The sequence below is a fragment of the Lissotriton helveticus genome, chromosome 4_1 (assembly GCF_964261635.1).
Source record: "Lissotriton helveticus chromosome 4_1, aLisHel1.1, whole genome shotgun sequence".
Taxonomy (NCBI): domain Eukaryota; kingdom Metazoa; phylum Chordata; class Amphibia; order Caudata; family Salamandridae; genus Lissotriton; species Lissotriton helveticus.
Genome location: NC_136063.1, coordinates 1,794,104,116 through 1,794,127,300, shown reverse-complemented (window position 1 = coordinate 1,794,127,300; position 23,185 = coordinate 1,794,104,116).

Genomic DNA, 23,185 nt, shown 5'->3' with positions numbered 1-23,185 from the left:
TCATACCACCTTTTCTTAATGTCCTCAATGGAGCGCTGGGTGACCCCAATGGCATTTATTTTGCTCAGGATCCCAAGCCAGATCTGTCTTTTCTGAGACTCTGGCACATGGAGGGACTGCTTGCCAAAAACCTTTTCGTAGTCCTTGCTGGCGTCTTCGATGAGGACCTCCAGCTCCTTTTCACTAAACTTCATCCTCCTTTTTCTTTCTGCTCCCTCCTTCTCTCTCTCCTGGTTTGCCAATTTCCAAGGTTTGTTCGTTTTTTGGTGAAAATGAGAAGCTGTGTTGCTCCTGGCTCCTCTGCTCAGCTACTGGCCTCACAGTCAGCTCTAGGTTCAATGCAGCTGCCTGGGTGTTGCCACTTCCTGTTTGGGAGGTAATTGGGATGCACAGGATTGGCTGATTCATCAAATTCCGATTTTTTTAATTACCTATTCGTAATTTACCGATTCGGTATTGGATTTGGTATTTACGAATTGGTATTGGGGTTTCGGATTTTTTTTTTAACCGATACATTCCAATTCGGTATTTTTTACTGATTATTACCGATTCGGTAATTTTTACCGAATTTTTACGTACATCGGAGATATCGATTCCTTAATTCCGAATCAGTAAAATTCGGTATTAAGGAATCGGTATTTCACGTTTACCTACATCTGGCCCTTAGTCATTGAAAGACTTAGTGGCCTTGAAAGGGAAACAACATCTTTATTTTTGATATTGTAGTATTGGCTGTTGCGCATTGAAGCTAAATGTGAGACTGTTTCAGTAGGAATGGGGATGGAAACAGCTTTCGCTCCTGATACTGAGGTGAGATTCTTGAGTTATGGAACGTATCTCCTACATTATAGCGTGAATAATCATCACACACATGAGCTGGCAACAACAATGCTGAAATCTGGGTCAAATGTCCCCTGGAAAATGATCTTCAACCTAAACACGTTTCCACAACATACAGCATTTTCACCAGACTGAGAGCCAAACCCTTAATATAATTGCTTTTGACATGAATGTCAGCACACAGATTTAAAACTAGAACTGCCTAGCTGATCTATTTTCTTTAAAAGAGTGTCCAATGTGTACTGTCAGCAAAAGAGAACACAAAAATGGCTAAGGAGGGATTGGGTGATGAAGCTGTTATGGATCTCATAAGCTGACCATAAGACAGGGTTAATTAAATTTGTAATATCGCTTCTTTGTCAAATCAACACCTTCAAAGAACAGCCTACCATTAACTGTTCAAAAAACAGCATGTTACTGCTAGAGTCATCCTCCCCCTGGTGAGAGTCATTGGTCCGGGACACCATTTTATGCAAAACAAACTCCAGGTGGCTGCACTCAAAACAAGACTGGCACAAATGCGACAGGGATGGAATCGTACCACTGCCTAAGATGGCTGCTCTCCCCTGAGCTGCGCAACTGCAGGAGAGAAAACGGGACTGCTGCTGCAGCCGCCTGGGCCATGAAAGGAGGACAGGGGTTGGGAAGAACACACACCTTAGCCCCTCCGACCCCACTCTGATGATCTCACAATGCCCCACACTTGCGGCAGTGGCTCTTCCGACACTGCTCCAACATAAAATCCTGTGATTCCACAGGCCCTGATGCGAGCACAATTCTGGCTGAAGTGCCCCCCTTTGCCTGTCTTCCCCCAGAGGCACTGCTAGGATACCGATGGCTGGGGTGAGGGTCTGTGCTGCTGAATCCTCTTTCGCTCTCTGATGATGGCTACCCCCCTAAGAAGTGGAGCCCATGGCAGTTGCGGTGCATAGTCTAGGCATTCGAGACTCACTTCGCTTTGCCTACACCTCACTCCCAGTACTGGCAGGACATGGGTGCTAGCCCCTTTCTCTTACTCCAACCTTATCTTCTAGGGTGGAGGTCCTACATGACTGTGACACAAATGATTTTATGAGCCCACTTCTACAGGACTTCTGATGACTTTTTATCAAACCATCTGTATTGATTTTTGCACTTAACAAAATATCAACGGAGTTATCATCATCAGACACCAAAATGATATAGTAGGATAGTTAGATTGGTGAACAGTTTCCACAATAGGAAGGTGTCTCCATATACATTTGTACAATATAACATTGCATCTGTCATTCTGTCGCAAACAAAAACTCAGACAGAGCAATCAGTTTGCCCACTGTTATCTCCTCACCCTCTAAAAAAGCCCTAAAACAAAGGGATGTGAGGTAACTGGAGTTCTTATGTGATATGGCTTGAGGCACAGGAGACCTGAGAGAGGGACGATCCTGTGTCAGGGGAGGTATGGTACTGGGAAGGTAAGGTGCTTGTAAGCAATACTAGAATTGAAAAAGCTGGAGAGCCCATGCACAAATTGGGCACAAAAACAGGGGCAGCCCTTTCGAGAGGTAGTCTACTAGTGGTCCCAAGTGAATTTAAAGTTTTTATAGTTGTTCAAGAGAATGTCAGCCATCTTCTCCATGGTGAAGACCTGTTAAAGCTAGGCATGACAATGACATAACAACAGCACCTATTTTCTTCCACAAAGCCGTCCTCACATTCTCAGTATCAGCAAGGCATTGCCACATTATCACCAGATCACCAGTTTTTGATGCTTGAGGCAATCATCACGTAACCCTCAAAAGAGTGAATTCAGGTGAGATCACGATCGGGTACCCCGAGGGTGCCTTTAAGCTGGGCTAGTATTTCAGACCAGAATGAGCAGATTGTCTGGAATTCCCAACAAATATGACGGAAATCCCCAAGTATTCCACACCCTGTCCAACAAAGCTCAGACGTGACTGGAATTTCTTTCTCCAGTTTGGTAGGATAAAGGTACCAGTGAAACAATATTTTGTAATGTGCCTCTCACAAATTGATAGACTGGTTAAATCTGGGGATATCTCTCCAAAATGTGGCCATTTCTCGATTTGGAGCGTGTCTTCAAGAGTTTGCACAAAAAAATGCTATGTGATGGGTTGCGGGGGCGGGGGGGACAGTATTGAGCAGTAAGGAGTAAAGAAAGCAGATACACCCCTTAGAGCCCCCTTCCCTTATAGCGAATCATTCAACTGGGATAAATGTTCTAGTGGTCAATGTCCTAATGTCCAGGTGAAGTACCCAGTGTTTTATCTGTCTATATCAGTAGCATTCTGAATCTGGGAGATTAAAGTCTTTTTGACAGTTCTTGAAGGTGAGAGACTGCTCCAACCGTGGAAGAGGTTAGAGATGGTGAGGCAATTCCACTCCCTCCACAAGTTAAATGGCCAGGTCAAAGTGAATCTGTGAATGGTGGGTTACATTGAATTTGAATAAAGGGGATCAGTCAATCAGCATTTGTAGATCACAACACTATCACTCCTAAGGGTATCTGCGAGCTGAGGGTGCTGTGTCTCAGTCGCGAAGCCAGGTCTTGTTTTTGCTTCTGAAGCCAGACAGCGAGGGAGCTGTTTGGAGGTGGAGGGGCAGGTTATTCCAGGTCTTGGGAGTGATGTAAGAGAAGGAGCGGTCCTCGCTGTGACTGCAGTGGATGCAGGAGGTGTGTGCAAGGGTGAGTGAGGTGGAGCACAGGTGCCTTGCAGGTAAGCATGGGCGGAAAATCTGTTACGCTCGCGGATTTTGCGAATTTTCGGTAAATTTGCGATCCGTGAACTCCCGCGAATTTACCGCGAATTCGCAAATCCGCGAGCGGCGGATTCCGGGGGCAAAAGTTCAAGCCTTGCTGGCCTGTTGTAACTATTTTATGATGGCGCCGGCAAGCTGCCAGTGCCATCCTAAAATAGTTACTAAGTTAGCTTCAACAGGAAGCTCTAATAGATAAAATAAAGCAGGTGCTCGAGAACATAGGTAGTATACTACTGTTGCAATCTGTGTGAAAGTAGTAAAGGCAGTATAGTTGGTATAGTTTTGCCCCAACAGAGTAAAGATCCCAGGCTGCAGTGGGACACACTGGTGCCTACCAGTACCACACACACCCTTGCACCATTGTGCAAGTGGGTCACTGTTGTTGGCTGTTTACAATTCACGAATGTATCCACGCCTGCCTGTAGACCCTACTTCATGATTGGCATTGTCTACTTGGTAAGTGATGCACTATATGCAGTTTACTTTTGGCAACTACTTTCAATGATTCATGCCCATAGGCTGCCCATGTCATTTTCCCCTGGAGAGGTGCTTTGTGTCTGCTTCTATGCTCTGGCTTCCATACAGCAATATGTGTGTGCAATGTACCATAGATATAATGTGTAGTTACAAGGGCTTGTATTTCTTTCATACTGACATACAAAGAATTGGATTGCCCTGGTGCATGCTTGTGTGGCACAAATATGATGAACATTCATAAGGAGTATGGGCATGATCCATTATGTACTTTAGGATCTCTTCAGTGAAAGCATTATGGCTATTGTATGTGTTTAATTATGTAGTCATGTTCATTGAGCCAGAAACATATGGATGAGTGAACAGTGTTATTGTCTCACATGGCTCACAGACCCCATTTTTAGAAGGTAGACATTTGTTTAGTTGGAGCTTTAAACTGTGTCAAAACCTGAGACTTATTGTCACACCTGGACATTCCATTGGGAAGCAAGACATTTCTCATTATGCCATCACAGTGGATGTACATGTTCTTGCTGCATATTCAAAGAGAGCAAGTGCTAGTGACTTTTGCTCACTCTCCTTGAGATTTATTGAAGTGAGTTATGTTAATACACATCCACCATGGTATAAGTAGTCCATTCATCAACCGACATGCAACACTCCGGTTTTTATTAGTGAATTTATTTACAGTAAAGGTTGGCGCAGCATGTGCTTTTTTGCAATGTATGGGGCAACATCACCAATATTGATTGTGAGCAAAAGATGTCCACACATAGTCCATTTGGGAGACATGTCATGGGACATGTTGATGTGAGGAGAATTGTAGTGAACAGGCATACATTGTCATTAAGGAAGGTAGCTTCTTCAAAAGTTCACAAGTGGAGGATATTAACAGGTACACAAACCAAAAGGTACAGTGCTGGGTAACAAAGACGGTGACATAATGACAGACACAGACCACTGGATAACTGGCCAGGGGGCACAGAATTTTTTTACCTGGCTGTTCCTCAATGGAAGCTGTAGAAGTCCACATCTTCCTACCCTGATGAGTGTTGTGCCTCCCCTGCAGTTGGTGGTGTTTGTGTGGGAGGAATCTGAGACACACACACATCAGTGACAAAAAGATGTGGCTCCTCTGCCCCTAGCAACATTTGTCTGGGCCATCAAGGAATGCAGCAGAACACTGAAAAGTGACTGAAGACTTCTCGACAAAGTAGCAACATCGCTGTAGGGGACAATCGTTGTTAGGTAGGAGTCCAACTTGCCATGATTTGAAAGATCATCCCCAGCCTGGTGGCAACCTCACTGATGTCAGAGGTTGAGGTCTGTTGCACGTGCCTCTCTCTCATTACACCAGCAATATCAGCCAGAAATCATCCAACCTATGGAGCCAAGGGTAGATGCTTTTAATTTCCTCAGATGTATCTTTATTAGGACTGAGGCAGCTACAGATCCCTCTAGGGTGCCCACTATAGTCTCCATCCCCCCGCCACATCAACTATCTGCTGCTGCACTCCTACCACTAGCCATTGGAAGATGGCTTGGGGTCCTCCGTGTCCACAGCTGGACAACAATTGGGTAGCTCCGCCCCCTTCACGAACACGTGTTGTTGCAACTCGGTAAAGAAGACTGGAGAATGGAGGCCAGTTCTCGCTCCTACCGCGGTTGAGTTATTCACTTTGAATTGACATGAGGCGTCGATAAATGGTAAGCGTTACCGTGTGGCTCAAGAATAGGGTCACGCATAACTTGTAAGTAGGCGAGGTTCATTTTTTGAAACGCGTAGTTTTTGCACTCCGTTTTCAGAACCCCAAATCGGCAGAGATTTGAACACGTTAAAGTTGTGGCTCCCTGACTGAATTAAAATCGACTTTAGTGTAAGTACATGCAATGCGGTTGCCAGGTGTGTTCGTGGAATATCAAGGGGACTTGTTATTAATGTACTCTTTCGAACCGCTTCCATTTTTTAGATTTTGCGAACCTATGCGCCACGACCCCTGTCATATAACTTGAAGTCTTGAGACCAGTACGCCCGAAAGAATACTTTAAAGGTAATTCTTTCATTTTGAGAAATAGGAACACAAGTGGTTACTAATTTCTTTATGCACACAAAACAACTTAGCCTTTGCTACTTTGTTGCAGAGTGGCGAGCACTGCATGATTTTACATCGTAAAGCCTTAAATTGCGCTGGTGAAGGCCAGGTAGCCAGGTATGTTGGTATTTACCTAAAAAATGCGTATTCAGTTGGAAGATTAAGTGGGACGCGCATTACAATTTAGTTTTTTTGTTTTTTCACTACAAACAGTTGGCCTTTATGGAAAGACTCATCCAGCCCTGATGAGAGTCCGGCAATACAAAAAACCAGGACTTGAAACGCGTCGGCCACTATATTAAGTATAGGTTGATCCTTGGTGATCTTTGTATAATAGGAGTTTTTGTATAAACTTGTCATTGCACTTCAGGAACATGATGCATTGTTTATATGTGTAAAAGTGATTCTGTTTCACATATTACAACTGTTTGGTTTTTATTTGAGTGATTGAATGTCATTATATTTGTCTTTTTTTTGACAGTATTGTAAATGTTTTATTTTTGATGAAATGTTTGTCGCATTATTGTTTAAGAGATTGCACATAATGTGATTGTCTGTTCAGTAGACTATGTGTTCTTTTTTGGAATTTATTGCATTATGATGAATAATGAAAAATTAAAACAGTCAAAATTGATGGTTAGGATAAACGCATTTATTTTCGTTTATTTCCTCATATTAGTAATAATTTCTTAAAAAATTGGAGGTGATGGTATAATCTTTTGTTCATGACTGAGTTTGTATCATACCACACATTGCAAGGCAGTTGGGCATTTTTTTTACCTGCACTGGCTGAAAGGGTGAGTTCAGGTAAGGGTATCATTTTTCATTTAATTTCATAAAGCTTTATTCGGAACAAGAAACAAGTCCATAAAAGCACAACATCCAAAAATACAGTTAAGAAAAGCGGTGGCCATACTAATGCAAACTATACAGATCAGTTAATAATGATTAAAATGATTAAAACTGCATGCTTTTCCTAGCGTTAATTGATTTTAAAAGAAAGGTAGCTGTATAAAAACACGCGTCAGGGTGTTGAAGATTAAAAAGCAGTCTCATGGAGTCTTTTACAGTCCTAACTCCAAACTTTACGAACACTGGTTTAAGATAAGCAATCCGCAAATATTTATACAGTTGGCAAAACAATAGAAAGTGCTTAGTGCTTTGTAAACAAATGTTATCACATGGGCAGGGACCAATGGGTGGTGAACGCTGTTGTGGGAAGGCCACTAGATTGTGGACTATCCCAGTTCTCAATCTAGTCAACACAAACCGGTGGCCCTTCCAGGTCACCTGCGATAAATACGGTTGGAAGCCCGAAAATTCATTTAATTCATGATATAAAATACAGGAGGAAAGTTCAACATTGTCTTGGTGCCGTCTGTTAGCTTGATGATTTAAAAAAGAGTTCTTGATTTCCTGCTTGGCTAAATCAGAGGCACCACAGTGATTAGTGAAAACATCCAAGCCAAAGTACTCCTGAAAACTGTCCACGTTATACTTTAGCCAGGGAATCCTTCGATAGTTATCCAGGGACAAACAGTCAGATATGATAGATCTACACAAAGACGTCTCTTCTTTCATCCATATTGAGCGCCAGAGCATGAGTGGTCTCAGGAGAACCAAATCGGAAAGGTGAAAAATATCCAATTCTTTGTGCACTAAAACGTTGGAAACTGAGCTGGGTAGACACAGAAGTCTCTTTAAAAAAGTGTTCTCCTCTACCTGGAGCGGTCCCGCCGGGGCGTAGCCCCAGACACCTGCTCCATATAGGGCCATAGAGAGGCATCGAGACTGGAATATTTTGAGCATATCATAGACACGCCTGTCCCCCAACTTCATAGCCAACGTGAATATGCCATTAGGACTCCTGGCCATCTTAGACCTTACATTATTGTGTTCACTAGACCATTTGTTATGTTTACTGTTTGAGAAAGTAACCCCTAGATAAGAAAATTTATCAACAAGTTGGACCTTGTGTCCATCAATGAAATATGAAAAGGGCTTCTTTCCGTTCCTCCTCCCACATTCCATTACAAAGGTTTTGGATTTTTTAATTACTAGCTTTCTTCCTTCGATGAATAGGGAAAAACCATCCATCAACCGTTGGAGGCCTATGGGGGTGCGTGAGATTAGAACCGCGTCGTCCGTGTATAATAATACTGGGAAGCGGTCACCGTATATTGTGGGGGCATCCACTGCCATAGATTTTAAGATGGAATCGATCTCATTAATGAAGAGTGTAAAAAGCAGTGGAGCCAACACACATCCCTGTCTAATTCCACGCCCGATTTTAAACTTGGTGGTGCATTCCCCTTGGATACCGTAACGTACACAGGCACGTAATTTGGTGTATAATCGTGCCAGAAAAAATACGATACCCTCAGGGGCCCCCATTTCAATAAGCTTGCCCCACAGGATGGCGTGATCCACTAGATCAAAGGCACTGCTTAAATCCGCAAAGCAGAGATAAATAGTGCCTGGTTTTGCTAGGGTATATTTATTGATAAGCAAGTCTAAGTTAAGACATTGCTCAATCGTCCCACGACCTTTCCTGAAACCAAATTGACTGTCAGCCAGGATACCATTCTCCTCCGCCCATTCTTCTAATCTTACCATGAGGACTCGACTCATGACTTTTACGGAAGAATCCAGCAAGGAAATCGGGCGATAGTTCTTGGCATCCCCACGATTACCTTTCTTAAATATTGGGACAATTATGGATTCTTCCCATGTCGGAGGAACCTCATTGCAGACTGCAGCATTAAAAATATTAGTTAAAAGTGGGCCCCATACCTCGGGTACTAGTTTGTAAACGTCGATTGGGACCCCGTCTGGACCCTGTGCTTTCCCCCCTTTACTAGCCCTGATACTGTCTAAGACCTCTGAGACAGAGATGTTGAGTGGCAAATGGGGCCATCTAACCACCGTATCCTCCTTAACACTATCGGAGTCAAAGATCTTAGAGAAATGAGAGATCCACTCTTCCCTAAGGACGGTGGTTGTTAGTTCAGGGGTTTTTTCATCTTTAAGAAATGGGGAATTAATTGTTTTCCAAAACAGGGTACAATCGTTCAATTCAGCAGCCGGAGCCAGGTTGTCCCACGCGTCCTGCTGGAGCTCCGCTTTCCTGCGTTTAAAAATTTCCTTGTAGCTACCTCTAAGACTTAAAACCAAGCTCTTGTCTCTAGGTTTGATTGCTAGTGCCTTTTTTAATTCTTTAAGGGCTAATGTACAGGCTTGGTTAAACCATCCCCGCAAGTGACCTTCCTTATGCTTAGCGGTAATGGTGAGTTTGGAATCAATAATAGAATTCATGTAGATAAAACGTTTGATAGAGTTAGCAGTGGCATCACCGTCATCTAAAATCCCTACTATATCTGTCAGACAACTTTTAATAATGGAACCAGACGCAATCTCAGCCTTGTCCCCGTTCCATCTGATTCTCATACCATTGGGGCGGTGGGGTTCGATGTTATGAATGCTCCCCGTGTTAGGAATCCCTTTGTTTTCCCATAACAGGGCCTCTACAGTCAAACAGTTATGGTCACTGAGCTGCATATCTACAATTTTAGGTGCCATAATCCAGGGTTCTAGGCTCGAGGAGATACAGATATAATCAATTACTGAGGAGGCTCCGCGGCCTGTGAAGGTCGGGGTATATTCTTCACAGTCATTTTTGTCATCAACCATAATATTCATATCATGTCCGTGGAGGAAAAGATTTAATGATTCCCCATATTGATTATGTTGAAAGTGTAATGCACCCTCTCCTTGACAGTTTTCCACCCCGCATAAATTTAGGTCAGAGAGTGGGCAGGTGGTAGCATTAAAATCCCCTGCCATAAACAGGTCAAAGACGACATTAGAAGTTATGATAATATCGTCAAGGGCACTAGATAATGCTTTTACCGGCTGATCCCTGGTGTTGTCGAAAATATTATTATAAAAATTAATTAAAAGGATGTTCCTACCATCTGCATAATACAACCACAAGATCTGAGAATGCACCCCCACCTTTGCATATTTTTTGACCAACAGGGGGGTTTCAACAGATATCAAAACCAGGAGACCCCCCTTCGCTCTCCCTGACAAAGATCCAATTGCGGGCAGCTGATATGAGACGAATCCGTCATAGCCCTTAAAATCCAGGCACCAGGTTTCCTGGAAACATATAATTTCGAATAAGGCTAAAAATTCTGTCCAGCCCAAACAATCCGATTTAGACCTGATACCTGCAACATTCCAACTTGCAATATGGCAGCTACAGAGACCTTCTCCATAGGGTAATCGCCCAGGTAAGGGTATCATTTACCATGTTGCTTAACTGATTGTATATTTTAGGGACTAGATTGAGGTAAGGTTTAGTTATGTTATTGGCACCACTGCTGAGAACACTGCGCCTTGTCACCAGGGTGATGGAATGGTGAGCAAAAAAATGATGGATTTAGGCCCTGATCGCTGTACTGGGGTGCATGTATGACATTGTTTTGCATTCTGTCCATCAATAGTTCTTTTGCATAGACTCTAGGCATCACTTAGTCCACAGCTCCAGACAAACTACTGTTCTTTTGTCATCTATTAGATTTGATCCTCGCTAGGGGTGGGCGGAATTTGTGTAGTCGCGATACGCAAAGCTCAGCAAAACGGTAAAAAATCTCAGCGAGCATACGGAGTTTTGCGAACACGCGGAATTGCTTGTTCTGCCCTTTCGCAATGCTTTTTTCCTGATCGTGAACAATTTTTGCTTGCTCGGGGTAAATATCTTGCAAACACGTATTTTGAAAGTGCGCACAAGCAAAAAATTCTGCGAAGTCGCTGATTTTTTGGCAACTCCGTGTTCTCTGTGGAACGTGAAATTACCCAAATTCCACAAATTCCGCTAGCAGGGCGGAATTTAACGCTCAGGCCTAATCCTCACACAGTAGCTCACACCAATCTGCCTTGCTCTGCTGTCATGAATGCATTTGTGCATTAATGTTGCTCAGGGGTCATATTTGACACTCATCCAACCAACTCCAAACAGCAAGCTGCCTCGCTACACTGCAGGAATAGAAAAAGCATATAATTACCATAGTGTGCTTAGTTGTGTGGAATCCTGTAGTTTCCTAATACACATAGTCCTCTCAAGAGTCCAGAACAATAGGCACTGTGCACTATCTCTGAATGGGATAGGCAATTACATATTTGGAAGTATGCAACCACTGTAGCTCACTCCATTCCCTCACTACCCAAGTTGTGCATAAGCAGAGATGCACACATCTCTTCACTCAGCCCCACTCACTCCTATCTGTACATGACTCCTCTGTCAATCATCATTCATTCCCAGAAACTAAAATGTATCTCTCACACTTGTGACACCCAGATCAGACATTGACTCTCAGGACACACATTTATTATATCATGCAATTGACAACCATGCCTACCTGTAGGTGAGAGCTACGGCTCATGCTAAATGCACAAATTAGTAGTGAAGATATTCTGTAACATGAACCTACCATGGTTGCCCACACAACTAGGCCCAAACACCTCATCCTTCAACGATCCCCAATCCCTGCCCATCTTCCTGGACACTTAGCTGACCTTACACTTCACAATACGCTGTCTCACATCCTCCAGCTTTGAAATATGTAGCATAGTCAGACTTGTCTACATCTGGCTCCTTCCTAACACTAGCTACACCATCACCCAAGCCACACCACATGTAGAATGTCGAACACCATGCTCTACTGCATCCTTTCACAGCTGCTACATAAGTGGATCATGTGTCGCTGGGGGGAGTCACTTGCATTCATCCTACCTCGATTTTCATTTGTACAAGACAGGAGACAGCATGGTATTTTACATGGCAAGCAACACCTGTGTAATCTCACCTAGCACATCAAGACAGCTGCATGAAATATGGTTTAATGCTAGCAACTGTACGCATGACTCTTCACATTATCCTACTTGGTGATCCTTCTCATACTCACCACCTGAATCCCCTCTTGGGTGAGAAGTTATTTCTCTGGCAACCCCATTCCATACCATGAATTTACAGTCCACGTATGGCTGTGTAGCCCCAAGTCAAGCACACTTACCTCATGGTGTAAGGGGGCCTGCATTGTCAGTCAGGTTGTGCAGATTTCCAAGGACCATGCATGTTCTGTGCTTTTGTATTGTGAGACATGTAGTGTTAGTCACTCATGTCATACATTGCACTACAAGTCACAGCATTCATAGGGCAACCTGAACTGGGTAGGATATTACACATGACCCTGACAAGCATGGGCAGGACAATAGTGGTCTGAGCAATTTGTCACTGGGCAAAACAAATTATATTAATGTGATGTGCGAGTTAACATGTGAGACACTCCTGCCATTTACCTTGCACACAGCACAGTGCAGCGCAGTAAAGTGTATTGCTGCTCTGCATGGTAGTTTTGACCATGCTGTCCGTTGTTGACACTTACCCTGTAGATCTACCAGGTCCTCAGCCGCAGTACTATCCTGTCCTTCCAATAATTCCACCAACTCTGTTGGAGTGAGTGACACCACCTGTTCCTCCATTGGGTCCAGCTCTTCCTGGTCCTCAGGTCCGCCTACGATCGTCAGTGTTGTCCTCAAGTTCTAGGCCAGTTTCTCTTTGGTCCTGCACTTATATTCACGCCAGTGCTTCTTGCACTCTGGCACTGGCCTTGTTGTTTGGCCTACACTGTTAATCTTATCCACTATCACCTGCCAAGTGGCTTCCTTCTTTTCTAATTGCCATTTGGAGGTGACAAAGAGATGGTGTTCATTGTTGGTCATCTCAAATATTAATATTGGGTTCTCTTCTTCATTGAAATTGCTCTTCCTCTTTCCCTGAGATTATGTCTGGACATCTTGGCAGGTGTTGGTGTTGTTGCCTTCACTGCGTGTGCTTGCAGCTCTGTCGAATTCTTGCCTTAGGTGAATAGTAAAAGTGTTTTTCTGCAATGCGTCACTTCTTGAGGCTTTTTGACGCACGATGCACTCTGATGTGATGCAAGCTGATTTGTGGCACTTAGATATAGCTTTAGGACCCTCAAATCAGCCTTCGTTCACATTAGGATCCGATTCGTCATAACACTTTGCGCCATCCTTCCTACTGAGGTGTCAAAATCTTTGACGTGGCGCCTAGTATACACGACATATACTAGTCTCAACAAGGTGTCGTACCGTAACACAACTTTTTCAAACGCATTGCTGCGTTACTGCAGCAATGCGACTTTGTTCATAAATATGTCCCTAAACATCTAACTTTACTAATATTGCCATGAAACCTGTATGATACTGTTACACGGCAAAATATTTATAAATAGCGTTCCTCAGTACAGCAATGAGTTTTGTTTTCTATATAAATGTAAACAGGTTTTTTTTAACTCCGTTTGCTGCCTCTTGGTACAAAAAGAAATGCATTTTGCACCAACTATTTAATCGGTCTGAATTCCAGCAGACTATGTAACCTTCATAGCACTAAAAGGTGTTGGTGGATAGTCTTTCAAGTTCCCCAAATGTTGTGGTGGCGAGCAACATAGTTTAATAGAGTAGTGGGAAAATATGCTGCTCTGTGATGCTCTTCAGTATTTTCCACATGAATCTTTCTAATAATGGTACATAGCTATGATGTATCATCTGTCCACCATGCAACACAGTGAGGCATGCACCACCTCCTCCTCCTTACCCCACCCAGTCATTATGTAGTTTGGCCCTTAGTGTTTCATTGCAATGATAAGTCATGGCAAAATGACAGCAAAGGCTAATTTGAGACATGCCACCTCCCTTCAGAAGACGCATGTTATCGCTCTTATTCCAACTTGATCAATAATGATGGATTTTGCTCCTTCTAATCTGGTGTCCTTGTTGTGCATTAATAATGCTAAACGGGTGCCTACTAATGTCACTTGAATTGTCAAGGAGCCAATTTCGTTCACAAACATGTCTGACATTTCTTATACACAAGTTATAACCAATGTCCTCATTTCCTGCCTCTCAATAAAGCGGTTGTATAGTGTACAAAAACAAAATACATCTGATCAAGTGTGGGTAAAGGCATCTGTCCTTTCACTATGAATGTTTTCAAATTTCCGTGACTAGCCGTGACTTTTACCGTGAATATGGATTTTTTTATTACTATAAATAAACTGCTAAAAGACGGTCCCCAAGGAAGAATATATAGCAAGTTAAAAACTTTCTGGAACGCTGAAGGAAACTGGCCACTTTGAATGTTGTATTTTAGAAAATCCATTGAAAGAGTGCACGTTTGTCATGTCAAATAGATTAGCTAAAACTTTCAAAACCCGAGTGTTCATCCTGCCAGGTTTTGTAAAAGTGTGAGCTACTCTAAGATGTCTAGCTGTACTAATAGCATAGCAAGGACAAATAGAGCTATTAAAATGCATAATCATGCTCCTTTTTATTGCCACTATGTTTCCTCTGACAGTATCAATAACTGTCTTCCTACAGGTATAATCTAATGTTCATCATAAACGTTGTTTTGGAAGTAATCATAAAATACTCTAAGAATAAAAATGTCTAGTGGGAAGTGAGAAAAAGCAAACTATATTAGAAAAATAATTGCACTTAATTTATTTAATTGTACAGCTACTTTCCTGTGCCTCCCTGAGGGACTGGAATGGGATGTTTTAGAAGATTAGAAACAGGAATGAAGTACTGCTTTTCGGTTAAAAAAAACTGGGTATTTCGGATATCACATTTATTTACCTAAAAGTATTTATAGGTAATGATGAAAACTGTAATAGTGTTCAATCAAAATTGCAGTTTTCGAACTGTTCCATTAAATAATGTATTTAAAGTCATGGTTTCCTATGAGGAAAATGAATTTAGAGTTAATCGTTGTGTGTTTGCGTTAACACCTTCTCCTCAACTGGACATAAGGGGTTAGTGAAAGATGATTTCCACTTATCAACAATTTTTATCCGTTTTGTCCAGTTTTTTAACATGTCCTTCCAGGGCTCAGAGGAGATAATTTAGGTCATCTCATCGGTTACGTTTAAACATATATATATTCACTGAAAAAACCATAGGTTATAGACCATATATAGTTAGGAACTAGCATTTAAAAAACCTTATTTTACTCACACAAAACCATTGAAATTCCATATATAGTTAGTTGCACTAACTATATATCGCGCACCCGCAATCCACTGCTGATGATGTCACATATTACATCATTCATGACATGGTCAGTGACATCACTGATGACATCTCAAATGACATCACTGATGACAACATCCAGTGATTATGTGTTTCTGTAAAGTTTAAATATGTTTTACATATTGAAGAATGAGTGGATGTATAAGTGTCTGAATGAAGGTTTTAGTAGGTGCGTGATTGACTGTATGAGTGAGTGATTAAATGCGTCTTACTAAATGCACGGGTTAGTGACTAAACTGTCTGAAAGTGTGCATCAGTATGTCTGTTGTTGTGCAAGCTGCTGCATGTGTTGATCAGTAGCTATATAAGTAGCTATATGGGTTATTGATTGGTTGCACAAGTATTTGTATGGGAGACTGAGTGTGTGTATGGCTGGCTGGGAGGTGTGTGACTCTGTGCAGATCAATGTGTACTTGTATCAGTGATTCTATAAGAGAGTAAGTATGTGTTAGTATATGTTTGAAAATGTAAGGTACTCTATGTTTAACTGTGTAGATTAGAAAATGGAAGTGTGATTGATTCTTTACAGGACTGACTAGGTGTGTGAGTAACTCCATGGATGAGTGGCAGAGTGTGAGTGTCTGTATAGGTGTATGAGTGCATATGATAGTGTTGTAAAGATGAGTGATTGTATGTATGAATGATTGTATGGGTGAATGAGTGAATGTGTGTGTAGACGTAGGAATCAGTGAGTGCGTATGTAGTAACTAGTATTGGTGTGTCAATGGTTTCAAAAATTATACTCTGTATTTAACACTGGGTGTAACAGAGGTTATATTAAAGTGTGAGGAGATGCATTGTATTGTCACATTAATGATATCATCATTGATGTGACCATTGATGTCAAATGAGATATCATCAGTGATGTCATTTGAGATGTCATCAGTGATGTCACTGACCATGTCATGAATGATGTAATATGTGACATCATCAGCAGTGGATTGCGGGTGCGCGATATATAGTTAGTGCAACTAACTATATATGGAATTTCAATGGTTTTGTGTGAGTAAAATAAGGTTTTTTAAATGCTAGTTCCTAACTATATATGGTCTATAACCTATGGTTTTTTCAGTGAATTTTCAAGGTTTTGTAAATGCTAATTCCTAACTATATATGGTCTATAACCTATGGTTTTTTCAGTGAATTTCATTGGTTTTTTAACAGCTAATATCTGTAGCTGTAAAATGTATTCTTCTTTAAATCCAAAAATATATTTTATATGTTTATGAATAATTTTTTTTAAAATATTTTTTTTTCTTCGTTCCCGCTTCGCGAATCGGGAAGCTTCCCGTTAGCTGACCTTGATGCCGCGAAATAGACCGCGAGCCGGTAAACGTTTCTTTACCGCAACTGCCGCGTTAGAAAACAACATCGTGACGCCTCCCGTCCGCATGACGTTTCGCGTTGTCGCGTGATACGTCATATGACGTGCTACGTTAGCGAACTCGTACGCTTACCGAGTCGCAAAGCACAGGTTTCTGGAAGCAAACCGGGAGGCCCTGCAAAGCGCGTAACGTAAACACAGCAGGTCATGTGACTTGGTAATAACACTTTTCATTGGTTCATTTCACTTTCGGTTTCCTAATGATGTAAGACTAGGTCATATGATCTAAAATGAACACTTTTCATTGGTTGAGAACTATTTTTTTTCCCAAATGGTGAAAATCCCTCCTTCTTTCCTCACTCTGACTTTCATCATTGTGAGAGAAAGACCCTTTGTTACCAGTGAGCAATGGCTTCTTTACTAGCTTCAGCTGGTGCTTCCCCACCACCTCCACCACATCCAAGGAAGAGTGGACCACCTGCTAAAGTTATAATTCAGCAAGAAGAGGAAGAAGAGGAACAGGACGACCTAGATAATCTCCCTATTATGGCCAGAAGATCTGTTGTACCGGAAGTAACGGGACCAGAGGGCAGGGAGATGGTGCCAAATATACAAACGAGATTTCGTGAAGTAAAACAAGTCTGCGTACATTGCAGTGGAATCATTTGCTACGCAGAAAGTAGCATCACTCTGATCAACAGAGCTATTAACAATCATGCTCATGTTTGTCCGAAACTCCCCAAACAATAAATTCTTTTTTTGTTTTCTTCCTCCTGTTGAGCCCTTTACAATGAATCGTTTTCGTTGCCCCCTCCGAAAAAAAAACAAAAAAAATATAAAACTGTTCAGAAAAATTCAAAAAAAGTAAAAAAATGTTCAGAGAAATAATAAAAAAAATATAAAACAACAAAAACAATTTAAAAAAAAGTTCTTTTCAGAACTACCTCCCCGTTATAAAAAAAATTGGTACAATATTTGCAACTGTGCCAACCTCTATTTCTCTTAGTTCGCTTCCCAGTTCGCTCCCCGGTACGCGAACCGGAAGCGAACCAAAAAAATTTTTTTTTAAAAAAGAACAGTAAGTATAAGGGAAGGAAACAGACAGTTATGTTAAAAGAAAGACAGCTATAGGGGAGTAAACTAGAGATACTATTACCCGTAATCCACTGCTGATGATGTCACATATTACATCATTCATGACATGCTCAGTGACATCATCAGCAGAGGATTGCGGGTAACAGTATCCCTAGTTTATTCCCTATAGCTGTGTTTCTTTTAACATAACTGTCTGTTTCCTTCCCTTATACTTACTGTTCTTTTAAAAAAAAATTTTTTAGATCTGTCAGAAACAGTGAAAGTAATGAAATATAAAAGACTACGTAGAATATGAGCACTGTATGCAACAACTTTGACACTGACAGAAGCCTCACCTTCTCCATGCCTCCTACACAGTTCTACATGTACATCATAAATGCAAACAGAACAGAATTAATTATACATGTTAAATGGTTTATTTTTGCTGTTCTCAGAATGTATCAAATTTCACTAAAACAGTGACTTGAAGGTATTCATCATATAACAGCGGGGAGAAAAAAAAACAATCAAAATGATTGTGTTTAAAAAACCCATACATTACAAATCAGAATTCAGAACTCCTTAAAGTTAACTTACTTTCCATGACGGCCAAGGATGTCCTATGAACAGCTTACACTCTGTTGTGCTGTTATTACTTTCAACCCGCCACTTTCTGAAGGAAAACCTCCATCGTTTTCAAAAACATGTTACATACAATAAATGACTTCTCGCTCTCTACCACACGATTCCACAAGGCCAAATCGTGTCAGAGCCATGTATAACTCTTGGATTTCTTGTAAGCCAATCCCGTCTTTTCGCATTTCCGCAACTTTCAGAATTAAAATGTTGAAGATCATTTACACAATCCTGGACTAGTAATATCTTCCCCTTCTTGCTCAATCATGTTCTACATTTCCTATCACACTGATACTGCTTACTATGAAGCAGACTTACACTACCTTTATGACTAGTACAATTATTTAATTCTCTACATCACTTTTAATCACAAAGCAATGTAAAACAGTAGACAGCATTGCAGACTTACATTCCCTCTACTCCATGTTTTGATTCGCTGCTTCAATTAGCTTATAAAAAGAAATAGTTTTTCTGAACTCATTCAAAGTGCACGTATTTCTCAATAACGTCCAGTGTTATGGTAAAAAGTTATGTCTCTGTACTACACTTATCGTCAAGGCCAAATAGTGTAGGAGCCATGAGAACTTCTTGAAATTCCTCAGAGCACATCCCGAGATTCTTTCCCTAAAATTTTGGTTTTAAAAACACCAGGTAAGAGTTTTTAAGGTCATATGGCAATTTTTTTTTGAAAATTAAAACAGAATCATTGCAGAATGACCAGCCATTTCTACACTTTAAATAAGCTGTATAATGTCCTGATGTTATTGAAGGACCATCATGATATATAATTGCTACAGTTACAAAAGTCCTTCCTGATATTGACAACTGTGAAGCCACAAACTTTTTAATTAAAGTTGTCAATTTTGTTCCATCAGGCCTACATCGTTGGAACATTAAAATGACATACTGGCCATATGTTCGTATAAATAATGTGGACATCATTTCAGATTTACATTGGCTACACTCCATTTTGTGATCAGCTGCTTTTACTAGCTTATTAAAAGAGACTGATTTACTGTCTGGCAAAGTTAAATATATAAATCTTTCTGAGTCTACACTAGTAGTAGCTGATACCCTACAGTTCTCGCAGTCATGCTGCCATTGATAAGAAAGCCCAAACAGGTGATCTACATCTACACCTTCATCATGCAATACATCAAGCATATACATTAAAAACTCCTGACAATCTTGCTGACTATTTTGAGAGAATTGTGTTTGGCCTGAACATCTGTCTAACAGATTTCGAATTTCAGACACACTTTCTATGTTTGTTCTATCAGTGCTACATTTCTCTAACACAGAATTTAACAAACTGCAAAATCTTTGATCCGAATTGACCACAATCTGTTCTTTTAAAGTTTCTAGAGAAAAGACAACATTAACCACTACATTAGCATAGCAGTTGACACCAGAACTGTTTTCAAATTGAAAACCAACAACATCTTCAACAGAATCCTTTTTGTTTCTGCTTATAATTTCAGGTTCATCAACTTTTCGTCTTTTTGCTACAACCTCCCCAGTATTGGTCACATTTCTTCGTTTCCGGCCTACCACACGTTTCTCAAACAAAGGATACTGAGGCAAATGTGGCGCATACTCTCTTCTCAACCTATTGTATTCCTTAACACAATCTAGATCCGCACAAATGTTTGTGACATCACACTCAATCAAGTACAATCCCGATAAAGTCCTAACTCGTGACAATGCCACATATGCCATACCCTCCTTGAACACAGAACTGCCAATATTCACCAATGCACAGTCTACACTTAAACCTTGCGATTTATGGATTGTCACCGCATATGCCAAGCAAACAGGAAACTGCTTACGACGAACATATAAGTCTTTTACAAGCAAAAATCTAGCAGAACAACGAGCAATTAGCTGTACTTCCTCAATGCCATCAAATTTAATTTTTAAAAATTCAATTCCATCTCTATTTCTGTATTTCACAAAATCAACAACATTACCCATTGATCCATTTACCAGACCTCTTTCAACATGTAAATTCCTTCTTAAAATTATACGGCAGTTCAAGCACACATTCAGAGTCTTTTCAAAACCCGCAGTTTTAGATATACTCTTCTCTAATGAATCCAATTTTGTTTTCAGATTCTCAGACAAAATAATTGTTGATCCCATATGCTCTACTCTGTCAATAGCTTCCAATTTCACAATCTCTTGCTTTTCTAAATGCAACATTTTGTTGTTGAATTTGGCACATTCTGCAAGAGTTGGCATCAAACATATTCCAGATTTTTTCTCAGTAACTTTCTGAAAAATATTCTCAGGCACAACATCTTCGTCTGGATATAAATTTGTCAGTAATCGTGCATGTAAAGCTTCTTTCCCATGCTCGGTCACTTTTCCAATTCTAACATCTTGTAGAATAGTCTTGTAAACTTCATCCTTTGCCTGACGCATATTTTCATGCAGTTCAGCATAATTGAAGTTTAACCATATATTGACGTTGCCAATACTCCCTAAGCACTTCCTGGTATCTTCATGCGTGAGCATTTTGAACACAGGTTGCCCTTTCACTGGTGTCAGCTGCAGAAGATCTCCAAAAACAATGATGTGTTTGCCACCAAATAACACATCATACTCTGTTTTGAGAACTTCTTGCATTCTCAAATGCACAAAGGCAAGCATGACATTGGAAACCATGCTTACTTCGTCAATGATAAGAAGTTTCATTTTCCTCAAGACTCTTGAAACTTCAAAACAAGCATCTCCAGATAGCTTGTGATATTCTAATTTGTTGTCATGCTCCACTGGCAGCATCAGTAAACGATGTAAAGTAATCCCTTTAATGTTATGTGCTGCCAGTCCAGTTGGAGCGGTGACAACACAAGACAGCGATGACTCTGTCCTTTCCTGCAAATAACATGAAATTGCTTTAATAAGGAAACTTTTTCCAGTTCCCGCTTCTCCACTCACGTACAGTCGGACAGGCTTCAACGACGTACATGAGCACTCTTTCTTGTCATGACTTAATCCATGATCAATTTGCATGGTAAGTTCGTCATATATTTTCCTCTGCTCAACGTTGAGTTGTCTTTCCAACTCTTCTAAGTTAACCGCATCCTCCTGAGCATGTGCCATGGCTCTTTCCACTTCATTCATAGCAGTGGCAGCTTCATTTTCGATAAGAGGTCCTCCTAGTGGATCCTGACTCAATGAAGCAGAACTCTGACTGTCCTGAGAACTGTCTCTGGCAATCTCGGCTACAATCGTTGCTTCCTGCTCAATTTCCACATTCAACATTTCTACATATTTGGGAAAAGCAGGACATTCTATGGTCTCCTTGGCAGCATTGAAAGAGTCTTCGTAACAGAGGAAATCTCCAAGCAGTTCCTCTTCTGCACGCCAAGGCTTAAAAAGTTGCAAAAGTGCTAAATAGAAAAACTCCTTTTTTTCAGGAGATTCGCCACTCAATTTTCGATGGTTTATCAAGTGGCATTTTCTTTGCTTGACCAGACATCCCTCACTTCCTATTACAGCATACACTCCTTTCTCAGTATCTTCTTTGATGTTCCTCTTGAATATGTAATTTTGCAGAACCTCATACAGACAAACATTCTCGAGGTGACTGCTTCGATTTGGATAATATGTATCCAACATGTTGCTCTTCAAAATGTCGGTACTGTTTGGCTCCTTTTCCGCCAAATACTCAATTTCCCGCACAGGTTTCAGAACTCGATTACGCGTTGCAGCAAGACCAACACTCGCCCAAACGATACTCCTGGACTTGGCATAGAGACTTGCTGAAGACAACCGGTCAGAACATTCGTAAGCTCCGATTTCTCGATGCGACAACATCTTCAGACTAAAACTGTACAACTTCTTGCTGAGGCTCTTTTCATGGGAAATGTCCTCCCACATATCCTTCAATTCTGTCTTCTCTTTTTTGGTGATGTAAGATGTCACATACCTAGCCACAGCCATACAGTTATCAGCCACAAACTGTATATCCATGTTAGCATTCCACATGGACAAAATCACCGGGTTGTAGTCGTTGATGTACTTAGACTCTTCGTTCCTCTTCAAATTGTATGTGTTTTTAGGTGATTTCTTCATCACATTATGTCGCAGCGAAGACATCAAACTATTCACTCTTCCTTTAGAAATCACCGATCGTGGAAAGCCGAAACGACATTTGGTGTAGAACTTGTCTTTGTTCCGGAATTTACGACGACAGTACTTTCCACATCGATGGCTTTGGAAACGTAGAACTTTTTCTCTTAGGCTTTTTTTCTCCTTTGCGTTTGGAACAGCACACGTAGAATACTGTTCTATGAAACTCATCACTGAGTCGTCTGCATCCGTTCCAAATTTAGGTGCATCCTTGATCCACAGCAACATATGTATATGAGGAGCACCTCTTGCTTGGTACTCCTTCCTCCAGAAGAAATCCAACACCTCTCCAAGAGGTGGATTCTTCTTATTCATGATGAAAGACATCATACCTTCAAATCTATGATTGAAGTACCTACATACATTGACTGGATCCAAAGAGCACAGTTCTCCGGGTGTCTTGAATTCGATGTTTTCTACGTTAGCATTTGCCTCTCGTAGAAATTCAAGTAAGTCTTCCCAGCCATACTCAGCACAGCTCAAAGTGAGGAACCATGTGGGAGTTCCTAAGTTCCTCAGCATACATTTTAAATCACCATGACGACGGTACCAGTACTCATTAGTACCACGCTGACACGCCATGAGATTAATCAGGTGAGAATCCAAAATACTGTCTTGGACATTGACTTTATCCATAAAGTCACTTGCCGAGATGTTTTGCATGTGTATACCACTT